The 26,671-nt window shown below is 45.0% G+C and overlaps 1 protein-coding gene across 1 annotated transcript in view; it reads left to right on the forward strand.

The window, feature by feature from the left end:
• The window catches only part of LOC130402154 (ubiquitin carboxyl-terminal hydrolase 43-like), an 85,760-nt gene that overhangs the window by 57,746 nt on the left and 1,343 nt on the right, over positions 1-26,671 (forward strand).

Genomic DNA, 26,671 nt, shown 5'->3' on the forward strand with positions numbered 1-26,671 from the left:
ATTAAGAGGGGGGCTCTCCTTCCTCCTTTTCAAGCTGCCAATCATGTTCCCAGACATAAAGAGCCCAGCCAAGGGCTCTGACCACTTTCTCCTCGTTTCCTTGAGGATCAAGTAATACAAGACCACCAATGGAGGGAGACAGTGACGGAGAGAGACGGGGATAGAGACACACGCACATGCACACGCACACGCACACAGATGCACACGCATATGCAGACGCAGACAAAGTCCCAGCATAATTTATATTTCAAGCACATCTGATATTTTCCCTGCTGATGTCGACATTGATCAGAAAGTCTTATTGAGTCAAAATACCTCAGCCCCCTGACTGGCTGGGGGCAGGGACTTCTTCAGACATGAAAGTGCTGCTTTCAGAGAGCAGAACCGGGATGAATTAGTCATTCCCCTCCGACGGCCCTAAACCAGTCACCACAGGGGCGGCTGATTGGCTGAGTGCCACTGGGGAGGACGAGAGGGTGCTGAATGAGGTGGAAATTAAGGATGAATGTATTGTTCTGCCCGTGCTATCTGGGGGGGCATCAGGGCAGGCAGGCAGGATGCTGTCAGCTCATTACCCTGCGGCCCACCTGTCTCACTATTGGACTCTTTTCTGCACTAGAATGGTGTCTGAAGATTTGAGCTTTTCTGTTCTCATTTATCCGTTACTTTGTATTGTTGCAAGTGCCTCTCAGACAACCCATAATGATAACAACTGTTGCCATCAGTCCTCGGCCAGACCACCTGAGCCCATCGCCTAGACATCCTGATCCCCCAGACCACCTGACCCAGACCACCTGACCCAGACCCCCTGAACCAGACCTGACCCACCAGACCCACACCTGAACCCCCAGAAACATGAAACATCAGGCTGTCCACTCTTTTCATTTACCGAAATAATCATTCTTGAATTTTTGTCGGAACCAGGCAGTATATAACAAATTACTTTTCAAAAAATATGTTCAAAAATACTGGTAAAGCTAGAAAGGAAATATTTAAAAGAGCAGTTGTTTATCTCAAATAAAATAACTTCAAATTGGTTTGAAAATAGCCATGACAAAGCACACTCTCTTTTTTTAACAGTTCCGTTGGAAGAGAGGGTTTGAAAATGAAGGCTATTTTCCCATCAGTGCTTTCCCTCTCCCCTGTCTCCTCATTACGTGTTGATTTTCATGCGTTGTGGCAGGAACCAGAGCAATAACAGCTGCTCGGCCGCACTGAGCTGCCTGCTCAGGACAGGCTGCACGTCGCTAGGAATGGAAGACCAGGCTGTCAAACAGATCACAACCCTGCTCACAATGTGCTTCCATTAATGTTAGATACATACTGTTCATATGGAGTCTAGCTCAAAATAATGGGCAGGCTTGGAGAGTCTGCACGATACAGTAAGGTGGGATGCGATGCCCACTCTATGAGACAGCCCGTCAGGAGCAGGTAGTAGCTCAGTGAGTCAGACAAGCAGCCCTTGACTTCAACGCTATAAATCAATATAAATAAATACATAGGCTTCGTTTTGCTTTTAGAAAAGCTGCTCATGTGTTTGTATTTCCCTGAATGAGTGCAGGGGTTCCCAACCTTGGTGCCGTGGTCGAACTTGGGCTAATTCGATGATCCACTTTGGCAAACATTTATTAGTATTTTTACTGTATATATAAACACATGGCTTCATAGCCTGGAGGAAACTACTGCTAACCCCTAAGTGTGTAGTAGAGTGGTGCCATCACAGCTCCCCCAGGTCCCTGGGGAGGGTAACTATTCTATTCCGTCCATGGCCATGGTGAGCTTCTATTCCCTAGTTCTACGGTAAAGTTAAGTATGGATATGGTCTGCAGCAGGCTTGAATAGAGAGAGTTTTTTTTATTAATCATATTATTATTATTTCACCGGCCCTTTGGCCTTCTCTTGGCCCTTGACGTATTGACAATACAGGCATTTTGTGAGGGAAAAACGACTTGTTTGTGCAAAAGTTTTTCATTTTTGAAGGTTTTATCCTTTCATGTGGAGTGAGTAAGACACGAAGGTATGGGAGAGAGAGGGGAGGATATGCAGCAAAAGACCACGGGCAGGAATCAAACCCGGGTTTCTGCGGTCAGGACTGGGCCTTAATGGTACGCGCTCTACCCATTGAACCACCAGGGCACCCCCAAAAGGTAAAGTTGAGGTTGTTACTTTTAGAGCTCGAGATGAGATCCAGGGCCAGACAGGGATGTCTACGTCATGTGATGGAGAGTAGGTCTACGTCATGTGATGGAGAATAGGTCTACGTCATGTGATGGAGGAACAGGTCTACGTCATGTGATTGAGGAATAGGTCTGCGTCAAGTGATTGAGGTACAGGTTTACGTCATGTGATTGAGGATTAGGTCTACGTCATATGATGGAAAATAGGTCTACGTCATGTGATGGAGAATAGATCCATGTCATGTGATGGAGGACCAGGTCTACGTCATGTGATGGAGGAACAGGTCTACGTCATGTGATGGAGAACAGGTCTACGTCATGGGATGGAGAACAGGTCTACGTCATGTGATGGAGGAATAGGTCTACGTCATGTGATGGAGAACAGGTCTACGTCATGTGATTGAGGAATAGGTCCACGTCATGTGATGGAGGAATAGGTCTACGTCATGTGATGGAGAATAGGTCTACGTCATGTGATGGAGAATAGGTCTATATCATGTGATGGAGAATAGATCCACGTCATGTGATGGAGGAATAGGTCTACGTCATGTGATGGAGAATTGGTCTACGTCATGTGATGGAGAATAGGTCTATGTCATGTGATGGAGAATAGATCCAAGTCATGTGATGGAGGAACAGGTCTACTTCATGTGATGGAGGAATAGGTCTACGTCAAGTGATGGAGGAACAGGTCTACGTCATGTGATGGAGGAACAGGTCTACGTTATGTGATGGAGGAACAGGTCTACTTCATGTGATGGAGGAATAGGTCTACGTCATGTGATGGAGGAATAGGTCCTTGTCATGTGATGGAGGAATAGGTCCTCGTCATGGGTCTTTCGGAGTATCTGTGCCATGTCTCACTTTGTTATTGTTGCATTTTTAAATGAATTTAGTTTCTTTCAGAATATCACAACTAATCCTGCTCAGTTGAACCCCTCATAGGGGCCGGATATACCAGGATGTGAAAAGACAGGTCGAATGAAGAGATGTTTTTTGGCTATTTATTGATATGCAAATATAAGTTAAGACTTGTCTGTGTATGTAAAAATCCCCGACCATCCCACACACCAGTTTGTGTGTTTGTGCGTTCACGTGTCACCAGAGCACACAAACACAGCTCCGTACAGAGACAAACACACAACGCTCTCTCACACACGCTGTAGCGTTGCCTTCATTCAGCACGGAGAGACACTGACACTCAGAGTAGTGAGGGACGGGGGGGAATGGAGGCAGGGGGCTGGCCTCAGGGCATCAGGGTGCTGGCCTCAGGGCCTCAGGGGGCTGGCCTCAGGGGCCTGGCCTCAGGTGGCTGGCCTCAGGGGGCTGGCCTCAGGTGGCTGGCCTCAGGGGGCTGGCCTCAGGGCCTCAGGGGGCTGGCCTCAGGGGGCTGGCCTCAGGGGGCTGGCCTCAGGGGTCCTACCTCCAGGCCTCAGGGGGCTGGCCTCAGGGGGCTGGCCTCAGGGGGCTGGCCACGGGGCCTCAGGGGCTGGCATTAGGGCCTCATGGGCCTCAGGGGGCTGGCCTCAGGGCCTCCGGGCCGGTGAATGGAGGCAGGGGGAGCTGGCCTCAGGGAGCCCTGGGGCGGCAGTCCCAATGATCCCTCCCTTAGTGGCCCTCCAACACCTCATAATCACTCATAACGTCTCTGGTAGCGAGCCTCTGACAGCCTCCATCGGCCTCCGTCAGCCTCCGTCAACCTTTTTTTTTTCTACCTTGAAGTACATGTCTGGTATGAATGGTGAGGGGGGGTGTGAGGTGAGGATGACATCGCCTGATGATGGAGCTTATTGGGAGGATGAGTTTGGACTGAACGTAGGTGATGATAATAAGGGTTATTCATAGAGCTAGCTCTGTGATGGCAGATGGACTGGTTTAAAATGCTAATTAAACAAAAGGAACTTCTCACACAACCTCTCTCACAGCTTCATTTACTTCAACCCTCTTCTTGTCCTCTTTTTCCATCAAGTTTGTTTTGTCAGGACTCACAGATGTCTTGGATTCAATTCAGTGCATGAAACAGGGACACACTTTAGTTTGTCAGTTCACTCTCCCCTGGGGCTCCTGCTATAAAGTTAAACCCCCCCATCGTAACCCCCCATGGGGTACATCTGATCCCTCACCCCATCGTACAGGTAACCTACGATACAGAGACGATTCAGAGGCGGTGGTGGCGACTGGTGGGTGAAGTTCTGCTCTGAACACCTCAGATTGAGTGTTTGAGAGAGAAAACTCTTAAACTGACCTCCTATCAGTGTACCTGCGTCTGAAAAAGTATTTTATATAATATAAAATACACATCATATAAAAGTACACGGCCACAAGACATTGAAAACGTCCGTAGTGTCTTGTGGCTGTGCCTTAGGGGGCAGGACCTGCAGGTGAAGTGTAGAGAGATGGACGCCCCATACAGAGAGAGATAGAGCCAAGGAAACAGGTGTGACACAGGCTGGCAGAATGCAGGTTAGCTGCAGAATATAAATGCATTGAGTGTTAAAGATGAACTGAACTGAAATTTGAAGTTTAATGATATAACAAATGTAACAGATGTATACAATAACTAAAAATGGCTGAACTTGGTAAAAGGGATACAATTGTACGGTGAAAGTGTTGTTTATGTTAAGGGACGCCGCCATGTTGGATTTCAACAATCAGCTACATCACTGGCATGGTAACCTACTCTGTGGCTCTAGCAGCCATAGCAGGTAATCAGTCAGACTCTGAGGCTCGCTGAAATGGCTACGGAAAAGCAAACAACCAGGTCTAAGGGAGGATCGTACTGCATTGCCCCTGGCTGCAGTAATGAATTATATAGGGCCAAGGCCGCTTGGGTAATCATAAATTTCCACAGGCTAGGAATTGAATAGGACACCAGCCCTTAAAGGTTGGGTATGGAATTCGCTTTTTTGGCCATTTTTGCAGAATTACTTGAAATCCTTATCATAACCCACTTACAGCCACTGAGTTAGAAGTACTGACATGAAAATTAAACAAGTAAATCATCTGTGGAACGGGCAGGGCTCGAAAAACTCCAGCCAATGATTTCCAGAGCCACCGAGTTGCATTGGACAGTAAGTACGTCAATCAAACGGTCGTACTGCACTCCCCCTCCCCCGCGCCCCGCGCGCGACCCCTTCGTGCAGTACTCGTGACCCAGAGCAAGCTCCTGTTTGTTGTTATCCTGCGGTAGCTACTGGAACTAGTTAATCCACATTTGGACCTAGCAGTAGAAGACAATTTCCATGGCAGACAAGACGCCACCATCCCCATGTTGTTTTTTTAATGTTGCCATGTTGTTTAACGAAAACCTACGCTAGCCTGTCTCGCTCTCACGCATCTGTGTTCGCGCTCGTGCATGATTGCGCGTCCAGGTACTTGGAATGGGTGGAGTCAGAGTCAGCGTTGAAGGAGAGGGGGTAGGACCATTTGAGTTGTGTATTTTCAAAATCTGCTGGCGTTTTGCAAATCCAATTCCCAACCTTTAATACTTGGCTGGCAGCCTTAAAACTGGCTAACTCTCCGATAGCCCCTGTCATGTCAATCTCCACAAGCTAGCACTCCGACCATAAAGTGTATAAACTATTACTCAGACGATATCACAGATCTATATTTCCAAGCAGCTAATTAAACCACGGCGGGTCTGTGAACAGAAGTTCCACATATGTCCCTTTCTACTCACCCTGATGTTTGCCGACTAGCCGATTGCTGATGCAGAGAGAGTTAAACTCGGAAGAAGTAGTTTCATAATAAGATGTATCTTTGCAATATCCATCTGTGCAATATCCATCAACATACACCAGAAAGTAAACCTCCAACATCCACCTAAACTAAACGTGACACTCGTGATTCCGCCTCGCAGTTATGCTCATCCGCGGTTGTATCTCCCAAAGTACATCTAACATGTCTTTCAGTCCCTGTCCACACAGAGGCGATTTTTTGGTGAAATCATTTTTTTATTAACCATGTTATTAGGAAGATAATAAACCATGTTCTCTAATAGTTCCATAGTCCCAGGTTGGTTTTAAAAAAAACCGGACCTATGTGGTTTCATGTTAGGATTCATGTGGAAGCCTGAAGCGACGTTAGAGTTGCGTTGAAAGCTATTTTTTTTTTTTGCATTATTTTTGTAGCTTTAAATACTTTCAATACTTGGTCAATTTAATTACTGTACATTAAAAAGTATTTCTATTCAATCTAAAAAACAACTGCTATCTCCTCCTTCACTTGAATGTTTGTATACAGCGCGCAGGCTGGATGCACGCAGGCTTGATGCGTTCTACTTTTTTGTGGAGAACCAGCGCCTTGAATATAGTTACTACAGCGTTTGTACAGCTCGATGCGTTTTCACAAAGAGTCCGTCTTTACGGAGATATTCCTGAAACGCATCAAAGGAAAACGGAGGGGGAAAGATCGTTTTTGCCTTGTTACACCTGCCGTTTTCACACCTAACCGTGCTCAAATCTGCCAGTGTGAGTGTGGCCAGTCTGGCCAGGCCAGGCCAACTTGGCCACTTGGGAGAGGTGTGCTGCTATGGTACGGGCCGCCACGGTACAGATGCTAATGAGCCGACACGCGCACACGCACGGCTATGCAACCTGAGCTGGATGACTTGTAGTCCATGCGACGACCATGGACATAATAAAGGCGACAAGCCTTCTATCCCATTAAACGGTAAACATGGCGTCAAGCGGTTCAACTGTTGGTTCACGTTGGTCCCATAGAGAAGTCGAGTGTCTGTTAGCCATTTGGGCAGACGATAAGCAACAGACTCAGCAAAGTGCGAACTGTGTTCTCTGTGTTATTGTCCATTGTTGTTAAAACTCTGACTGGCGGCAGACTTTATTATGGTCCATGCAGCGGACCCTTGGTGATGACGTGTTACGACGTGATGACGTATGTACAAGAGCCTACCGTGGCCCAGGCCACAGTTGCGACGGCAAACGCTCACGCCCAGATGGCCTAGTGTGAGCGCAGGCCAGAGAACAATGGGGCCAGTTGAGCACGGTTAGGTGTGAAAACGGCCAAGGGCCACGGCCAGATGGCCTAGTGTGACTGCACCCTTGGAGAGAGCATGGCCACTTCCAAAACCTCTCTCTAGCCGCAAAGCATCCGAAATCTCCTATGCATGTGTGACCGGCTGAATCTGCGTTGTGTTTTTTTTTTTAATGAAAGACGTGACCCACGATCTCTGTCCAGACTCGGGAACTCCGACGTCCATTTATTGGTTGCTGAAGATAAACATTAACAAACAGCTTCCTCTTAGAAAGTGCCCTTGACAATACTCCAACTCCTCTACGAAGCACACAGAGGGGGAGGGGAACTAGCATGACTACACAAGGGACAGGTGCATGCTAGGACATCGCAACAAAATACAAAGTTCCCCAAAACACTGAAATCTATGCATGGATATTTACACCAGACTTCAAATAAACAATGTATAATCAAAATAACTAATATAAAGAATGATAAACTATAAGATGGTCAAAGATTTGATCACAAAATAAATGTAAACACCTCTTCCCAAGGGAACCAGAACAAAAAGAAGAGGGCAGGGGGCACGGGAAACTTAAGGGGTTCTCGGAAATGTGGGCGGGAGCACAGAAGGAGGTGGAGCCAAATCAAAGAACAAAATCAAATAGAAAGGGGCACATGAGGCGGCATGGAAAGCTACAGTTCAGGTAATAAAACAAAACTGTAAAGCAATTTTGTGTAATTATAATTTAAGAGATATGACACCCTGTTACACATGGTTATGCAACCTAATCCCACCATTAGATGGTCAAGGTTGACCGGGACCTCTCGGCAGCAGAAATATTCAATGGCAGTGTCCATGCTGCCACACGCACCCCAGTCACACCCACATGATCCTAAGGTGGAGCTGGAGCCTGAAACTGATCCCTCTCCACCGGGTGGTAGTCGGACACTACAGGCATGTTCCTCACAGGCTCAAACGCGTAACCAGCCATATTCAAATCACTATTTTCCACCGTGGAGTGTAGAAGACGTTCGCGTGTCTGAGACAACGACCTAGTCCTACAATGCCAGTGACGTCATCGAAAATGTCGGCGCTCTAATACTAACAGACGCATTTTCTTTTGTGGCAAAAAAAAGAAAGCTATCTTGATTTTTTAAATATTTTTTTAGTGTAATTTTTTTATATGGTTATAACTAACAAGTTATCGATGTTGATTATTTCAGTTCAGTTCATCTTTAAGTTAAGAAGGACCATCGTTAACTTCTTCCATTGAAAGCATTGATTGAATCTGACGAGCGCTCCCCGCCCCCCCACTCTGCCACTGAACTCCTTTTGATTTTCTACAATAAATTAATTAAACTGTCAACGTCGTCATGTCTGTACAAAGTGCTCCAGGGATCAATATATGTCCACAAAAACCTCATTGGTCCGTTCAAGGCATTGATTTAAAGCTGTTTCACGCTTTTTGGAGCCTTGTTTACTGTCGACAGTTTGACGTGACACGCTGACGCTGCGTAATTATACCGAGCTCTTGAATGCTGTTTATCTGTCTGCATGTATGAAGGTATTGTAGCAAAAGTCTTTAGCAGCTGTAACTGCAGGCCCGTTTACACGAGGACGCTTGCGCGTAAAAACGACAAAATATTTTATCGGAAGTGCCTTTCATTTAGACGGTGACGGCGTTTTTGGGGCATGAAAACGCATAAATCTGAAACCACCCTCCAGAGTGGAAAAGTTGAATACGCTCCGCCGTAGCGTTGCCGTCTAGACTGCCAAGACGCAAAACACTGCTCAGATCTGCTCACGTCGCGTGCGCGTTTACGTCACATACATGTGCCAGTACAAGGAAATAAACAAACATGTCAGATTATTTCCATGCGTCGGACCTTCAAGCTGCTCTGGCAGCTCTAACAAGTCTTTCCACGCAATGTACAGGATATGTACAGATAGTATTACTGAACAGAGAAGGATCTTTTTGTTTTTTGCAGCACGGATAAGAGAAGAAGGAAGATTAAACGCATGCGCTCAGACATGGCGGTGTTGTGTGATAGTGTATCACAGCACCATTTAGCCGCCTGACATGCATACCCAATCGAATTCCACACACTTTTGCGTCACCGTATGCACACAGATTTCCTCCCGAAAACGCTTGTCTAAACGCGGAATAAAAAGTGAAGACGCGACGCCACTTTTGCGTCTTCTGTTCAGACCGTCATCGTGTAAACGTAGCCTAAGTATGCCTACACTAAAGTCTCAAATCTGTAACAGTAAATATGAAGTCCTAAATATTTATTTTGCATGTGTACTCTAAAGTCACAAATGTGTAACAGTACATTTGATGTCGTAAATATTTTTTTTACCATCCTAAACACGAAATAGGGTCTAAGAGTTCACAAGTCTGTGTTACAAGTGCACAAATCCTATCCTGTGCAGTGTGCATCACAACATCAAAGAGTCATGCACTAGACACTTTTGCTACAATCATTGCAGCACAGTTGGTGCAAAACACATTCACACACCCGTCATTCATAATCTGAGAACAGAACATGCACAAAATTTGTGCATTCGTAAACCCCAATGTGAACTAATGCATCAGAAGTTGCACATCTGTGAAATATTTCCTCACAAATGAAATTATATAGATCGCTATGTTCAATGAGCATTTTAATGAGCGAGCACAGGTCCATCGATGCAACTGCTCAAATCTGCTAGTACGAGTCTCAGCTGTAGATTTTCTTGCGGATACTTTTGCAGCAGTCAATGAGGTACAAGTGTAGCAAAAGTGATTTGTATCCGTATGAAGCAGTGTCTGTGGGCGGGACAAAATTGCAGCATTAACCAATGAAAGTCGCCGGCAGGAGGTGCATTTTTCAAACTACACTGGGACCATCCAAGTAAACGATAGTTATGATATTATAACTCTAATTCTATGATTGTAGGCGTAGCCGTCTAGGCTTCGCCTTATGGGCTTGTCCCGTGAGCGTGCTCGCGCGCACTGAAAAATTTCAACTATGCACCAATCAACGTGAGCGCCGCCCACATTTCCCACGGCACCGTGTATATAATGAGGCGCAAACCGCCGCCCATCCTCCACGCTATTCTTTCAGCATTTGGAGGGTACAGCAGGTGGGAAACTAGACGGCTACGCCTACAATCATAGCAGTAGAATTATAATATCATAACTATCGTTCTATTTCATGTAGGCTAGGTGAAGCTGGGAGTGGAGCCCAATCAATGTACTCCTGCTGGTCAGTCAAGAAACTTAAGTCACCAGGGCACATACGACTCAAAAAAGCCGAGGATGTGCAAAACACAACAGCTTAATAAAAAACGAATTCCTCCTAGATCAAGCAAGGCGATGATGAAGCGAAAAAAGTGAGTCTGCAAAGACTCCGGCCCCAATCCGTCCTTCATGAAATCCATGGAAAGTGAAGGGAAAAACCAGAGTAATACGGTTTCCATTAGGTCCGCTACCACCGGGGGCGGAGCTACGGAGTTCGACTCTCCAATAACAAACTTCTCTCGTCCGTTTGTTATTTAAAAAAGGGCGGGAGTGCCATACTGGGAGACAAAACCTTGTCAATCGGCGATCCAATAGGAACCCCTCTACTCCGCTTTTCATTTGAAAAACGGCGGGAGAGAAATACCGGCAGTCAAGTCCAACTCGCCATCCGGCGAAAGGAGTTTCAACGATGGCGCTTAAAAGAACATGCCATCATTCTTAAGCCGTAGAAGGGGCACCAGACTCCAACACAGAGTTGCAGAGTGAGCCCCTGGACATGTCTTACATGTAGAAACTAACAAAGGGGCCGGGGGAAGACGAAGACGTAGAGCGCGGCCCCTGCTAGCCTCGCTATAACACAAAAACAACTTTTGTGTGGAGCGGAACGCGGCCGAGCGTTTCACGTACATAGCCAGCGCCCGCACAGGGCACTGGATATGCAATTCCGCCTCCGCCTCACTAGAATGAGGCGGGGGGTGAAAAGCCTTAAGCACAATATCTCTCGACCGGAAAGGACTATTAATGTTCTTAGGGAGGAGCGTTTCCACTGCAGGGTGCGGAACGGATCGGTTCGCAAAGGTGCGGTACGGGTTGCGTTTCCACCGCCAAAAGCGGGCGTGACCTGGACTTAGCTGTACCCGTTTTGGCCTCTTTTTCAGTACTCCTCCGTTGGGGTACTGAAAACGAGACGAGACGCCTGAAAGGGTCCCGGGAAATTCTAGCTACACACCCCCTCCGTTGATTGGTCGACAGAATCATCACTTCCGGGAGACGTGGGGATAAAAACAAACAAACAGTAGCCTCGAGGTATTATTCTTTACAATTAAGATGTCGCGTAAAATGCTTGCTTGGGCGAACAAGGAGGTGGAGACGTTCGTCTGCATTATTGGGGAGGAAGACGTTGTTTGCGATGTTTAAGTAGCTGCCGCGGCGATCGACATCCGGCTTACCTTAAAGGGTACTGTCGGCGGTGGAAACGCGACCTCGGAACTGAGCTAGGCTATACCGCCCCCTCCCTACCGCACCTTTGCGAACCGAACCGTTCCGCACCCTGCGGTGGAAACGCGGCATAAGAGCGCCGATTTAAAGGACAGGGCATCCAAAGGGGCCTGAGACAGAGGCTCGAAAGGGTCCCTGGACAACCCGCGCAAGACGGTGGGGAGAACCCAGCGTGGTGTAAGCACGTGCTAAACAGGGCTAACCCATCTAGCCCCACGCAAGAACCTCTTGACCAGTGGATGGCTGAAGATCGGTCCACCATCACAGCCCGCATGGCCAGCCGAAACAGCTGCCGCATACACCTTGATATTGGAAAAAGCCAAATCCTTCTCCAATAAGTGCTGTAGAAACGCAAGCACGCTTCCCACCTCGCAATGGGATGGGACCAGTGGCGCAAAAAGTGGGTATGCACTATATGCGGCGCATAGGGGCGCCGCACCAGAGGGGGCGCCAAAGCGATGGAAGTAAATCATTTTGAGTCTGCATTTTCTGTTTTTAACAGCGTTTGTCTACATGATATGACGATCAATAACAGAGGGACGTCATTGATAAGGCGCCCCCCCGCTCCTTCGCCTCCCTCCCCCCCTCCTCCCCACACGGCGCTCCAGTGGCTGCCCCCTCAACCACGCCCTGGAGGCGATTTGAACCGTATTGTCATCTGATGACACGTACCTCAATATGAAGAGGCAGAGAAGAAAGCCCTCAGGGTCACAACATAGAAAAAGAAAGATTGGGAAGGCGAAAGGGTGCGCGGGGATGAAAGAAAGATTTTCAAAGTGGTTGAAAGACAGTCGTTTTTATGTCAGTGTATCAAGAGGAGGCTTGTAAATATTCAGGTTAGCTAAATCTACTACTAGTAAAACAACAGGTTACTGTTGTCTTGCAACTGTGTACTGATCAGAATGTAGCCTACAATATAACGGATCATAACAAGAAAAATAAAGGAACTTGTTTATTTTGTTTTACTTCAATCTCTCTGCAAGTCTTTGTTTTATGTCAATATACCCAGTAAAAACTGAGTTATAAAGTTGATACTTTATAACTCTGTTAATAATCCAAAAGTAAATAAATTAATAATCCAAAAAAAAAAAAAAGGATTATTATCGTATCTGAATCGAGACTGAATTGTTCTACACAGTATTGCGATGCATCGAAGAATCGATAATTTTTCCCACCCCTATTGGTTACTGTACTCCAACAGTTCTAACAGAGTCTATTGTTTTGCATGTAAGCTTTTTGGTGAAGGTAGAGTTGCTGACACGCGCCTTGTGGTGGGGTATAATAACTGGCAGTGTCTTTCAAAGATACTGAAGTACCATGAAACAAGTGGTTACCACGTAAATGCTTATCTGCCCCCTCTAATCCTTACATGGCTCTAAAAACCTTAAAAGGCAGCTTGGATGTTTTTATTTTCTGCAGTTTAGACTTCTTCTATAACCTATTTTTGAAAGCAAAACACCAAGTTCATTGATTTAACGAGGCAGAGTTATTTGAAACAATTTATTAAATAAATATTTGTGAGAGGTCATTCCTTCTCCTGAGTTTGCTTCCTATTTATGTCTAGTATACACCCCTACTGTCCAAAAGCATCCCCCCCCCCCCCCCCTTCACATATGGATTTGGAAAGTTGTTGCCACGTCCCAGTGGTGGAAGTATCATATAATATGAAAGAGGGCATTCAATTATACTACAATGATCAATTAGGAGGCCGAAGCCCTAAAGGAAGTGATGCAATAGTTGACTGAGTCGAGAAAATTTAAGTAAACTGTACCTTGGGGTCTCTTATATATCAAAAGGGGTTTCAAAGGACGCATACGCTTCAACCTGTGGCTCCAGCCCTACAAGAAATGACTCAGCATTGCACCTCACCCAGCGGCTCGCTTGTAAGATTTTGGCCTGAAGTTCTTCCCAGACCTACACCCTAACAGTCCAACATGCATATCTGAGAATCAGGCCTCTCTTCAATAATGACAAAAAGTTATGAGAGAAATACACATTCACTTTTTGTTATCTCATAAGCGGTGTGGTGCCGGCTCCTTTTGACCTTTTGACCCCAGACTTCAAAGACGTGGCCACAGGCCAACTGTGTCTACACACATTAAGCCACAAATGTACACCTCCATCCCGCAAAAAATGGGGCCCAGAAGCGAACCTCTGTCTTATGTACATTGACTGTACTGTTGGAGATCACGCCCCTTTTCCGGCCTTTTCGAGATAGCTAGGGATGCTAAAATGTTTACACACATTTCCCGGGGCCCCGAGAACAACATATCCAAGATTTGTAGTTCTAGCCCATAGAGAAAAAAAGTTTTCCCAAATGGACTGTCATTTGGACAAAGCCCCTCAGAAGTGTTGCCTGCAAGACCTAATGGTTCAGAATGTGGTGGAAAAACAGTTTTAGAGATAGGAAGGTCCTACCGCCCTGAAATTTCAATACAATATTCTAGGGCAGGGGTTTTCAAAGTGTGAGAGAGTGAGCCCCCCCTCAGAGAAAAAAATTCAGCTGAGCCCCCCCCCCCCCAATTTTTTTTTCTAAATACCTGTGTTTTGAAAGCTATTTTAATTATTTTACGCATTTCAAACATCTCCGATCATAATTTTAAAACATTTGGAACATATTTTTGAAACATTTGCAACAAATTTTTTAACATATTTTTTAAACATATTTCTGAAACATTACATCGTTTTTAAACAACAAAATTTAAAAACTTTATCTAAGCATGTTTTAGCTTAACCTTTTTGAAATACATTTGAACATCTTAATCTGTGTAAACTGCCAGTTTACAGATTCATTCAGGGTCCCCGACTCTGAATTTTCTGAGTCGAATCAGATCTGCCTTTTCAGTCCAGAGATTCGACTATTCGGCGGGGTTTGTTTACCGGCATTGCTATGGTGACCTCAATTATTATAACCAACTGAAAACGTCGCCGGTTTGAAACTAAAACTGTGATTCTGAAAAAAGTATAAATGCTATCAAAATTCCGTTTCGATAGTATTGAAGATACAAGTGTGTAGATTTGTTTAATGGTTTGAACGATGGTAAACGGTTGAAAAAGGAATGAGTTACGATGTCTAGAAGTAGGTGTATCAGAATGGGCTGACTTCTTCAATGAAAACAGCTGAAAACGAAGCAGTATGAAACTAAAACTGTGATTCTGAAGACATTTTAAATGATATCGAAATGCTGTTTCGATATTATTGAAGATACAAGTGTGTAGATTTGTTAAATGGTTTGCACGAAGATAAACGGTTGAAAATTGATTTAGTTATGTTACTTCTACAGTTGAAGTACGACTGATGATTTGAATCATCGTCTTTCAGGGTTTTCTTCGGGTTTATTTTTTTCTCACGTCGCGCCCCCCCTGAAGAACTCTGGCGCCCCCCAGGGGGGGCGCGCCCCACAGTTTGAAAACCACTGTTCTAGGGGCCTAACTGGGACCCCCGCACCGAAACTTGGCCCGGTTGGACCCCGAGGGCAGGAAGGGGGGGCCCTTCCTGCCCGAAACTTGGCCCAGTCGGACCCCGAGTGCAGGAAGGGGGGGCCTGGACTTTCATAATCTTCGCTCGGCGAATGTAAAGGATGTTTGGTCGGATGTTATGACGGAGAATCATAATGTGAATGGGAATATTCTATAAATGTCTTGATATCATCTTTCGTCTCAACACTTCTGCTGCAGCCGCTTAAAGTCTCACTCCGAGAACCTTAAAATATGAATCAATCCATTAGAAGTATGAAAATATCTTCCCGGTGGCGTAACAGGGCAAACAAGGTGTCCTTTGACATCTACTTTTCGAGGCGATTGCAACAGTGCCACACATGATCATATTTGAATATGTTTCGGGGTAGTAATTACCTGTCGATTTTGGAGGCCTTTATCAATAATGACCACCTATAGATTTGCTTCCCGATGGAGATTTTTGACAAATTACATGTTATTTAGCATCTACACGTTAAGCTGAGTCCAATGAGATCAAGCTCGCCCTCTTGCTACACCAAGATCATGTCCTAGACCTAAGTGTACCATGTAAAATACATGTTACCATTTGCTAGAGTGTCATGCTTGGTGTCATTGGACTCAGCTCAACGTGTAGATGCTAAATAACATGTCATTTGTAACAAATTTCTATCGGGAAGCAAATCAATAGCTGCTCATTATTGATTAAGGCCTCCAATTTTGACAGCTAATTACTACCATTAACATGTTCGAATATGCTCATGTGTGGCACCGTTGCAATCGTAGATGTTGAAGGACACCTTGTTCGCCCTCTTACGCCACCGGGAAGATATTATATGCTTCTGATTGCTTCTGATATTTACTTGCTTCTGATTGACTAATGAATTGATTCAGCTATTTCCCCAGAAGTCTGGGGTCAAAAGGTCAAAAGGAGCCGGCACCACGCCGCTTATGAGACAACAAAAGTTAATGTGTATTTCTCTCATAACTTTTTGTCATTATTAAAGAGAGGCCTGATTCTCAGATATGCAGGTTGGATGGCTACGGTGTAGGTCTGGGAAGAACTTCAGGCCAAAATCTTGCAAGCGAGCTGCTGTGGGTGCAGGTGCAACGAGATGGAGCACTTGCTGAGTCATTTCCTGTAGGGCTGGAGCCACAGGTTGTAGCGTATGCGTCCTTTGAGACCCCCTTTGATATATAAGAGACCTCAAGGTACAGCTTACTTAAATGTTGTCGACCCAGTCACCTATTTCATCACTTCCTTTAGGGCTTCGGCCTCCTAATTGATCATTGTAGTATAATTGAATGCCCTCTTTCATATATATGATACCTCCACCACTGGGATGTGGCAAAAATTCTCCAAATCCATATGGGGAGGGGGGGGTGATGCTTGTGGACAGTAGGGTTGTACACTAGACATAAATAGGAAGCAAACTCAGGAGAAGGAATGACCTCTCACAAATATTTATTTAATAAATTGTTTCAAATTCAATTCTGCCTCGTTAAATCAATGAGCTTGGTGTTTTGCTTTCAAAAATAGGTTATAGAAGAAGTCTAAACTGCAGAAAATAAAAACATCCAAGCTTCCTTTTAAGGATACCTTGGAATATCTGTCTATTTTTTAACCATCGGACCCTAGTTTACGACAAAAACAACACAATTGACGGCAGCTCCTTTTCCGCGTGGTTTTTAGAGCCATGTAAGGATAAGAGGGGGTGGTCGATAGCAACCACCATAGCAACCATGACGGTCAAGTGACTGGATGCAGCCCCGTTGAAAAAAATAGAATACCACCCTACACACTGAGGAGAATAATGATATTTAAATTATTATGACCATGAAGTCTTTATTTGCATGGGTCTACATTTCGTTCTGTGTAGCATGGAAAAATCGGAGAAACACTCCCATTCAGAATGCATTGGTTTACATTTCGTTCTTTGGAGCACGGTTATTTTTATTTATTTTCAGTTTTTGAGGAGGTGCTTAATTTTTCTGCAATAATCCAAAATCCAATGGAAAAATCCGTTGGCTTTTTGTCAAGGGAACCCAGGGCGACGCTCACTTCCGGGTTGGCCAACATACGTCATCCCTCCACCACTCTATACTGTAATAACACATGTTGAAGTTGAATGATAATGAATGAATTTATTCTTTATTCTGCCTTAGTATTTATTTATTTATTTAGCAGCGAAATGCATTGTGTGTGTGTGTGTGTGTGTGTGTGTGTGTGTGTGTGTGTGTGTGTGTGTGTGTGTGTGTGTGTGTGTGTGTGTGTGTGTGTGTGTGTGTGTGTGTGTGTATAACACGCTATTTTATGTTGAAATGCGACGTAATCCAGTGTTCACGAAAACGTACACTGTCGACGTATGCTTTTGGCGACTGGGTTGGCTCTCAGATATACGTTTTTCTAAAAAAAAGTTACTTTATGTAACTTTTAAGATGATATCATTAAAAGTTACATAAAGTAACGGTTTAATGACACAAACGCAGTTGAAATATGCGAGCGAGCCGATAAAATCTTCCTACCATCGTTTCGGCAGCTGTTCCATGTTGAAGTCTCGTTCAATAAAAACCAACTCTCGTTGTCGAGCGTTCAATAAAAACCAACTCTCGTTGTCGAGCGTGTCCCCCCCCTCAACAAACGTGTCCCCCCCCCTACAAACGTGTCCCCCCCCCCCCCCCCCCTCAACTAACGTGTTCCGCCCCCCTACAAACGTGTCCCCCCCCCCCCCTCAACAAACGTGTCCTCCCCCCCCCCCATCCCCGGTCAACAACAGTCTACCCCCCCCCCCCCGCCCTCAACAATCGTGTCCACAATTTGCTGCGAAAGCCGTGAAACCCAAACCCCGAAACTCGCCTCCACAGCGACACGCGTGGATACTGTAGGTATAACACACTATTTTACGATGAAATGCTACGTATCCAGTGTTCATGGAAACGTACACGTCAACGTTTTTTCTTGGCGACTGGGTTGTGATCTCATAGCACGGAATGATGTTACACTGGCAGGGCATCTTAGAAAGGCTGCCTCTAAAAAAAAACACCGGATATCTGTCCTGGTGCACTCAAAATGAATTTTTTTATTCAATATCAGAGTGTGTTTTAGGTTAAATTTGTGCCCAGATCAAAGAGGGGGGGGGGGGGCGCCTGCTATGTGTCTGCATACCCCCCAGAAAGTAGGCAGTTGCGCCTCTGGATGGGACATCGTGGTTCCTGTCACACCAATCAGAGAAAGCGCATCACTTTGCCGCATAGAGGGAAGAAGTAGATGGCACATGAGCACCCTGGATAGTGTTGATAACCGCTTCAGGCAAACCTTTGCCCTGCAGGATCAACCTCTCAGGAGCCAGACCAACAACCGTCCCGATACATCGGGCGGGTGGTGCACCGTCCCATGGGCCTGTGAAAGCGCATCCGGTCTGAACGGTACCGGCCACGGCGCCGTCCCTGAGAGTGCCGCCAGCTCTGGAAACCATAGAGCAGAGCGGTTCTCCGGAGCCACTATACTAAGAGACAATCTCTCCTGTCTGACCCGTTCCAGAAGAGGAAGGATCAGCTGGAGCGGAGGAAACGCATACAAGAGAACCCGCGGCCAAGAATGTGTGCGCCAACGCATCCACCCTCAACGGGGGAAGATCCCGAGGGTTGAGAGAGAACCACCACCTGCAGTGTGTGTTCTCCCTGCACGCAACCCTTTAAGACGCACAAGGACACCCAATGCCAAAATCCCCTGAACAAGCCTCGATTTTTGACGAACTCGGAGTGAGACTGCGTTTGTCAAGGAACTGCTGAGGGAATATTTTGATATGAATATATAATACAGTTATTACCACACACAGAAGACTGTCACAACAGTGTCGCTTGGATAAAAGATGCAGTGTTTGTCAAATATTAATTGAAATGGGGCAAGTACTAACAACTATTATAACTTATAACTTATTCAAACAATAAAATTAACTTATCAATATGGAGCCGGTGCCCCCATATTTTCCCACCGGCACACAGGCAATCAGTTGATTGAACATGATTGAAAAAGAAACATTAAGAATAAATAATCCACATTATACATTCAATTGTAACTATTAACTAACTTATAAAGGAGTATATGATATTTATTTTACTAATTTTGAATGCCCGTAGCCATAAATCCCCCCCCCCCCCAAGCTATTTGACTAGAGTTCTGTGAATCTGAGGCCCAACGCCATTGAAAGCGCTGTCTCAAGTGCTTTTAGATTTTTCATAAATATATATAATTATATATGTATATATATTTATACCACGGTCTGCGGGAATACTCGATTCTGATTGGATGCAGGGTGTGCATTAACTCCTGATATACGGACACCTGGACAAGTAGTTCCGTCAAATTGTCTGTTTACCGTTCTCAATTAATGCGCTAGCTGGCATATCGTCTCTAAAATAGTAGTAACCATAGCAACGGGAAAAAAAACAAAGCTCAGCGGACTATAATACCTCCCGCTACCTCCCGTTCTAAAGTCGTAGCTATGGTCCGTCCTAATTACTGGAGGAGTGAACAACGTTTCCGTTGCATGAGAACCCAACGGGCATGTAATGGTGGTTCCGGGCATTAGTCGGACCCTCAGGCGTAACCAGGGAAACAAATGTATGTTTTGTGGAGAACTTTATATTCAGATTGTAAAACGCATGAAAATATAAATTAATGGTCTTAATTTGGTCACCGTTGGTAAGTGACCGTGGTATAAGCGGGATAATGCCCTTCGAGGTGTCCATTATCAGGAATGAATGGCCTTTGCGGAGGCAACCGTCCTCCGCTTCGCGTCGGACGGTTCACGCCTCCACGTCGTCCATTAATTCCTGATAATGGACACCTCGTCGGGCATTATCCCTTACATATATATATATATATATATGTATACATATATATATATATATATATATATATATATATATATATATATATATATATATATATATATATATATATATATATATATATATATATATATATATATATATGTGTATATATATATATATATATATTTATATATGTGTATATATTAACTCATCAAGAGGACAATGATGATGAAGGGTTAACCAACCAGGAGGATGAGGATGATGAAGAAGGGAGTACGATGATGATGATATAGAGTGGCGAAGTCACGCCCCTTCCGGTAGAGCTCATGGGACCTATGAGATCGAAAAATATGAATGGGTGTCAATGGAGAGAAAATAATTATTTTCTGGTCCCAGTCTTTATATGCCCTGGATTAACATATGTTGTTTGTGGATTTAAATGATAATTTCTCATGCAAAGAAAACTAAAAATGTTCGTGAAGAAGTTTGATAATTTTAGGTTTTATGTGAGGCCGCTTTGTGAACTACAGCTCTTCGCTGCTCTCGACGCATATGATATACGTCACCACACCCGCCCTTGGAACTCGGCACAGAGATGGCGATCTCTCTGCCCCACTTCACCGCTTTTTCCAAGGGGAGGATAAAAGCATCGAAAGAGGTGAAAACCATTATAAATCGGGGCACGTGCAGAGTTTCAGTTATGCCGATGGGAAGATTGTCGGTCTTCTCCACGCCAGTCGCAGGGAGCGTGACGTCACATACGAGCCGTGTAGTCTTTCTCGTTGTGTTTTCTCTACAGCCTTTATCTGAACAATTGCACAATAAACGGTCGAACTCTTTGCATGAAAAATTATCCTTTAAATCCACAAACAACATATGTGTAATCCAGGGCATAAAAAGACCGGGACCAGAAAATAATTATTTTCTCTCCATTGACACCCATTCATATTTTTCGATCTCATAGGTCCCATGAGCCCTACCGGAAGGAGCGTGACTTCGCCACTCTATAGGAAGGAGGAACAGCGCCGTGGGATTGAACTCTTCCAGACTCTTTGATTCTGAGCTCTCTTCCGCTCCATCAGAGACCTCATTGGCCGTCCTCCCGCGGAATTCTCCCGCGGAGTCCTTCCGCGGAGTTCTCCCGCAGAGTTCACCCAATGTTTCCATCAGACGTCTCGTGGTCCTCTCAGCTTCAACCAAGTAGACGCTTACAGTCCGGAACCCCCATTTTACTTCTTATGGAAAAAATGTTTTCTTTCCTTCAGTGATTGTAATTTCCCCTTCTCCATCTCCATTATCTATTTGTGAAAGCCTCAAATGTGTCTCAGAAACGAGACACCCACTGCCCGGGGGACTGGGGAGTATTTTGGTTTCTCTATGGAGTCGATGCGGGCAGAGCCTAACCCCGGTCGGCAAGAGGGAGGACGCGCCCTCGCTGGCTTTGTAGTGCGCTGCGCGCTGTCTCTGCTCCTCAATTATCTCTTCTCGCTTCAATAAACATCAATTCTGGATGGCAAGAAAACCGGTGCAAATCATCCATTATTTATCAGCTTTCCTTTTTAAGAGAGTGCTGGCGGCTGAACGCAGCGCATATCCAGTTGTGATAAACGGACAACGACAGGACGTGTTGCAGACGATGAGGCTGCAGTACGGAGACGGTTAACTATGAACATGATTAAATGTATGTATGATATTTGACATCATGGTTATGGTAGGCCTATTCGATTAAATCAAAATGCTTCAAGGTTCATGGATGGGGATTGGTGCTTGCTTTAGGATATCGACTTTACAGTTTCGCTGACCAGTTTTTTTTTCAGAATCATGTGATTCAGGTCGCTATCGTTAAAGGCGGCTGCATGCTTCAGCGTTGGTGTTACGTTGTTGCGCAAAATTTACTCAAAGCAATTCATGCTCCCTTTTAGGTTGCGCGTGTTGCCAAGCAATTTACCGCCAGAACAGTAGGTGGAGTAATATGTGGAGGAAAGTTTTTCGTTGAAGACGACCTCGAGAATGACGTCTTTGTCTGTGGGAGTCGTTGGTTTGTTTATGTGCCAGATCGTGTTCTCCCCATACACAGTGAATGATGGCAACAGACAGAGGAACAGGGGTGATGAAGTTGTTGATCATTGGGGTTGTATAAATGTGCATATCTCTCTACATTTTAAAACGACATAATGTGTTGGCAGCAAAGTTAACTTCACTTCAGGTTAATGCTTTTGTATATGAGCCTGCCGGGTGATACTCCAGACAGGAAGTAGTAACCAGACCAGCAAACCAATCACAGCCTTGCAGGCTGGGCGACTCGCGTAAAAGCTTACGTAAAAAATGACGCAAGTCTAGAAAAATCGCCCGACGCACGCAAGACGTGAGAAGTCGCGCAAGGGGGGCGCAAGGGCGCGCAAGGGCCTCTTGCGCTTGCGCTTACGCTTACGTAACCGAGCATAAACCAGCCTTAAGGCTGGTTTATTACTACTGGTTACTACTTCCTGTCTGGAGTATCACCCGGCAGGCTCATATACAAAAGCATTAACCTGAAGTGAAGTTAACTTTGCTGCCAACACATTATGTCGTTTTAAAATGTAGAGAGATATGCACATTTATACAACCCCAATGATCAGCAACTTCATCACCCCTGTTCCTCTGTCTGTTGCCATCATTCACTGTGTATGGGGAGAACACGATCTGGCACATAAACAAACCAACGACTCCCACAGACAAAGACGTCATTCTCGAGGTCGTCTTCAACGAAAAACTTTCCTCCACATATTACTCCACCTACTGTTCTGGCGGTAAATTGCTTGGCAACACGCGCAACACGCGCAACCTAAAAGGGAGCATGAATTGCTTTGAGTAAATTTTGCGCAACAACGTAACACCAACGCTGAAGCATGCAGCCGCCTTTAGTCCGTCTGTGTCACCTGTCATCAGGACGGCCAATTATCTGCAGCCGGCGGAGAAGAGCCAGCCAGCAAGGCTTCAGCGTCTGTTCTGATGCTCACAGACCAATGCACGTGCACCAACACACACACACACACACACACACACACACACACACACACACACACACACACACACACACACACACACACACACACACACACACACACACACACACACACACACACACACACACACACACACACACGCACAGCACACACACACACACACACACACACCCAACACACACGCACACAACCACACACACAACCATGTCAGGGACATGTACACTGACACACACACACACACATCTAACACACAAACATAACCAAGACACACACACAACAACCAACACACACACAACCACACATCTGTTTTTTAGAGGACTACTCTGGCAGTTTTCCACCATGGCCCTGTTTTACATCATTTTGGGTCCACGTCACAAATTAGGTTTTCAGCTCAGTACCCCCTTCACCAGCACTTTGAATTTTTTTTAAATTAAAATAATGAATGTATGTGTGTTCTATTTGCCAGTGTAAAGATTAAGGTTGCAAATCCTCACAATTTACTGAGAAACATGGGCCTGTCTGTCATGCAACTGTTGGCTCATATCTCCCCTCAAAGGAAGCCCAACGCCAGGGGAGGGTCAGAAGATGTAGAGATGAATTCCAATATATTCTTCCTAAAACTGACGACATTTCAGTGTTCCTGGAAGCACTTGCTTTTCCACAGAATCTCCTTTCTCCTTGTTCTCAGATTGACATTTCAACTATTTGTAAATTTTCTCGATTTTCTATTGTTTTGCTTTCAGAATTCAAACCTGCTTATAGTGAAAAAAACGAAAGAATGTATTATTAATTATTGTTTTTATATTTTCTGAAATATTTTTTAGCGCACTCATTTAGATTTTCGAGACATGTGGAAAACACAGGTTGAAATGTCTTTATAACAGCCGATGAATAAACAGGATTCCTTATTGAGCCAAATTGACACCAGTATGCTCACCGATGATGAGCAGTTGGAGGCATGATGCGCCTTTATTGGGGTGAGCTCAGCTTAAACCAGGAGGAGGAGAGGGGTGTGTTTCATGGTGCAAAACACAAGGAATGGTTCTGTGCTGAGGAAGGGGCCTTGCCCTTACTTACTGAAAGAACCCTGAAGTATCTGAGGGGCAGACATGATGAGGAATGACAGGAAGTATCTGAGGGGCGGCCATGATGAGGAATGACCCAGAAGTATTTGAGGCGCAGACATGATGAGTGCTCTCTTTATTCTCTAACTGCTGAGGAAAGCTGCTTCAATGCTTCCTTTCTTTCCTCCTTCAGCATTTCCTGGCAGCGGGAAATTTTTAAAGGGATGCACCAATCAGAAGTTCACAGAAACAAACGATCACCGTGGCAGGCAATTATCTTCATACAATCCACTCATATTGATGGACGTAGATCCCAATTAGTAGGATTGTATGAACATAATTGTCGATCATGTTGATCGTTTGTTTGTTTTTAAATATTCCTGCCGCAATGAAATGTGGGACGGCATTATTTCCTTTCCTTTGTTGGATGGTCCAGTGTACCCTATGGTAAGAGAGATAAGGAAGGAAGCATTTAAGCCCCTTTCCTCAGCACTAAGGGCACTGGAGTAGCTCTCATCATGGTCGCCCTTCAGATACTTTCAGGTCGCTCAGTCAGCATGGAACCTTCCTAATGTCCTTGTCCTGAACGCTGACAAGACCATGGAGCTTATACTGGATGTCCGGTAGAAAGCTCCCCCCCTACAAGCCCTGCACATCATAGGTGCTGTGGAGCAGCGTGTTGAGAGCTTGAAGTCCCTGGGCCTGCACATCACCAACACCCTCAGCTGGTCCGAGAACACGGCCGGCCACTGTGAAAAAGTCTCAGCAGAGGCTTTACTTCATTAGATCCCTGAAAAAAGCCTGCCTAAGCTGTCAACCGCTCACCCAGGCCTACAGAGGTCTGGAGGAGAGTGTCCTCACAGGGGGCATTACTGTGTGGTATGGCAACATAACAGTAAAGGCGAAGAAGGCCCTTCAGACGATCGTCAAAACTGTAAAGAGAATCATAGGCGCACAGCTCCCCTGCATGGTCACCCTGTGCATAATTCGCTGTAGGAACAAAATAAAATCCATTCGCCAGGACCCACATCCCCCCAGTTACAACCTGTTCAGATGGAGAAGCTCCGGTCGGGTGCTGAGACACCACCGACAAGAGAGTATCAGAACAAAGAGCAAATTATTATATTTATTAGAATATGTACCTTTTACTCTGTGGACTGTTTTACTATGTGTTTAATATTATGTGCTATTTTTATTTTAAATATCATTGACTGAGTGAAACGCACAAGAATTCCAATGCCCCTGTGTGCACCTGTCCTTGGACAAATGGTAAAAATATACTGAACTTAACTGAACTGAACTAATGTGGTGGTCTTTTCTTAAGTCCTTATGGACTCTCCTTCACATCCGTCCTTGACCTCATGACGTTCCCATCGCGGAAAGGGGTTAAGGAAAGGAAATAGGAGGTTCTTTTATAATTCAATAATCATTTTGACTACCCAACTATGGTTTGAAATTGAGCAAATAAAATTGCTGATTGTTGTGACACCGCTGGGTCAGGGGGGCGACCAGCTTAGTCCTCAGATCACAGTTCTAGAGGAATGATGTTTTAAGGTGAAAGAAGGGTTAAGTGACATCAACCTTAACATAAGATGTGTTGGGTTTTGGGGTGGCTCGAGGTAAACATGCATTTATTGTTTTCACCTCATTGTCTTTTAATTTAAAGCACAGTTAATGGAAAAAGTGACTTCTTCCTTTCCTTTAATCAATATTTAGCATGATACATTTACCTTTGTAAACCGAGTGATGAATTTGCGGATCAACATTGAATTACATTTTATCCGATTTGTTGGTACCCTTCTAGTCACATGATTGAATGAGTATTCGAGGAAATGCTTTTATTAACAGGACTAGAAATGGTCAGTAGTGGCTGAACAAATGGACAACTCTTAACTACAGCGATGCACACACACACACACACACACACACACACACACACACACACACACACACACACACACACACACACACACACACACACACACACACACACACACAAACACACACACACAAACACACACAAAAACTGATGGCAAATCAGTTCTGAAAAAGACTGATCAGTTGCATTGGCTCTCTCCATGTCCCATGTGATTCAGAGGCTGAATGAAGGTATGGTTCATTCTCCTCCTATCTGTTTTGCTCTAACTCTATCTTCTGCCTCTGTTGTGGTCTGTGTGACAGATGACCCTCAGGTTTATTAACATTTAATTCCCTGGTATCTCTGGAGCCAGCTTTCAGAGCGTTATCTCTGCTGTTGGCTCTCTCCTGGGGTCCTTTGATGCCACGCTCCGCACTCCGGACCAGCGTGTTTTGATCCCAGCGTTTCAAAGGGACAGCCCTTCTATGGCAGACATTATGCACTGAGTGTCAGCCAGTGCCTGTTTCTTCATTGTTTCCTTCTAAAGAGTTCGATTTGTTTTTGGGGAGTTTGCCGTCCCTAAGGGACATTGTTTCATGTTCACACAGACCAGACATTGAGGCCAAAACAGCCTCACATTTATGATTATTGTGCCAATTCAAACTCTGACTAGTTTCTCAAACTCTTTCAACATCTGTTTCTTTGTCATTGTTCTCTTAATTATGCATGAAGTGGGTGTCGACTCAGACTCCTGGGACCACTAAGGGCGGCATCCAAAGCCATCTCATTTGGGTCACAA

This window comes from Gadus chalcogrammus, chromosome 2 (genome assembly GCF_026213295.1).
Source record: "Gadus chalcogrammus isolate NIFS_2021 chromosome 2, NIFS_Gcha_1.0, whole genome shotgun sequence".
NCBI classification, from domain to species: domain Eukaryota; kingdom Metazoa; phylum Chordata; class Actinopteri; order Gadiformes; family Gadidae; genus Gadus; species Gadus chalcogrammus.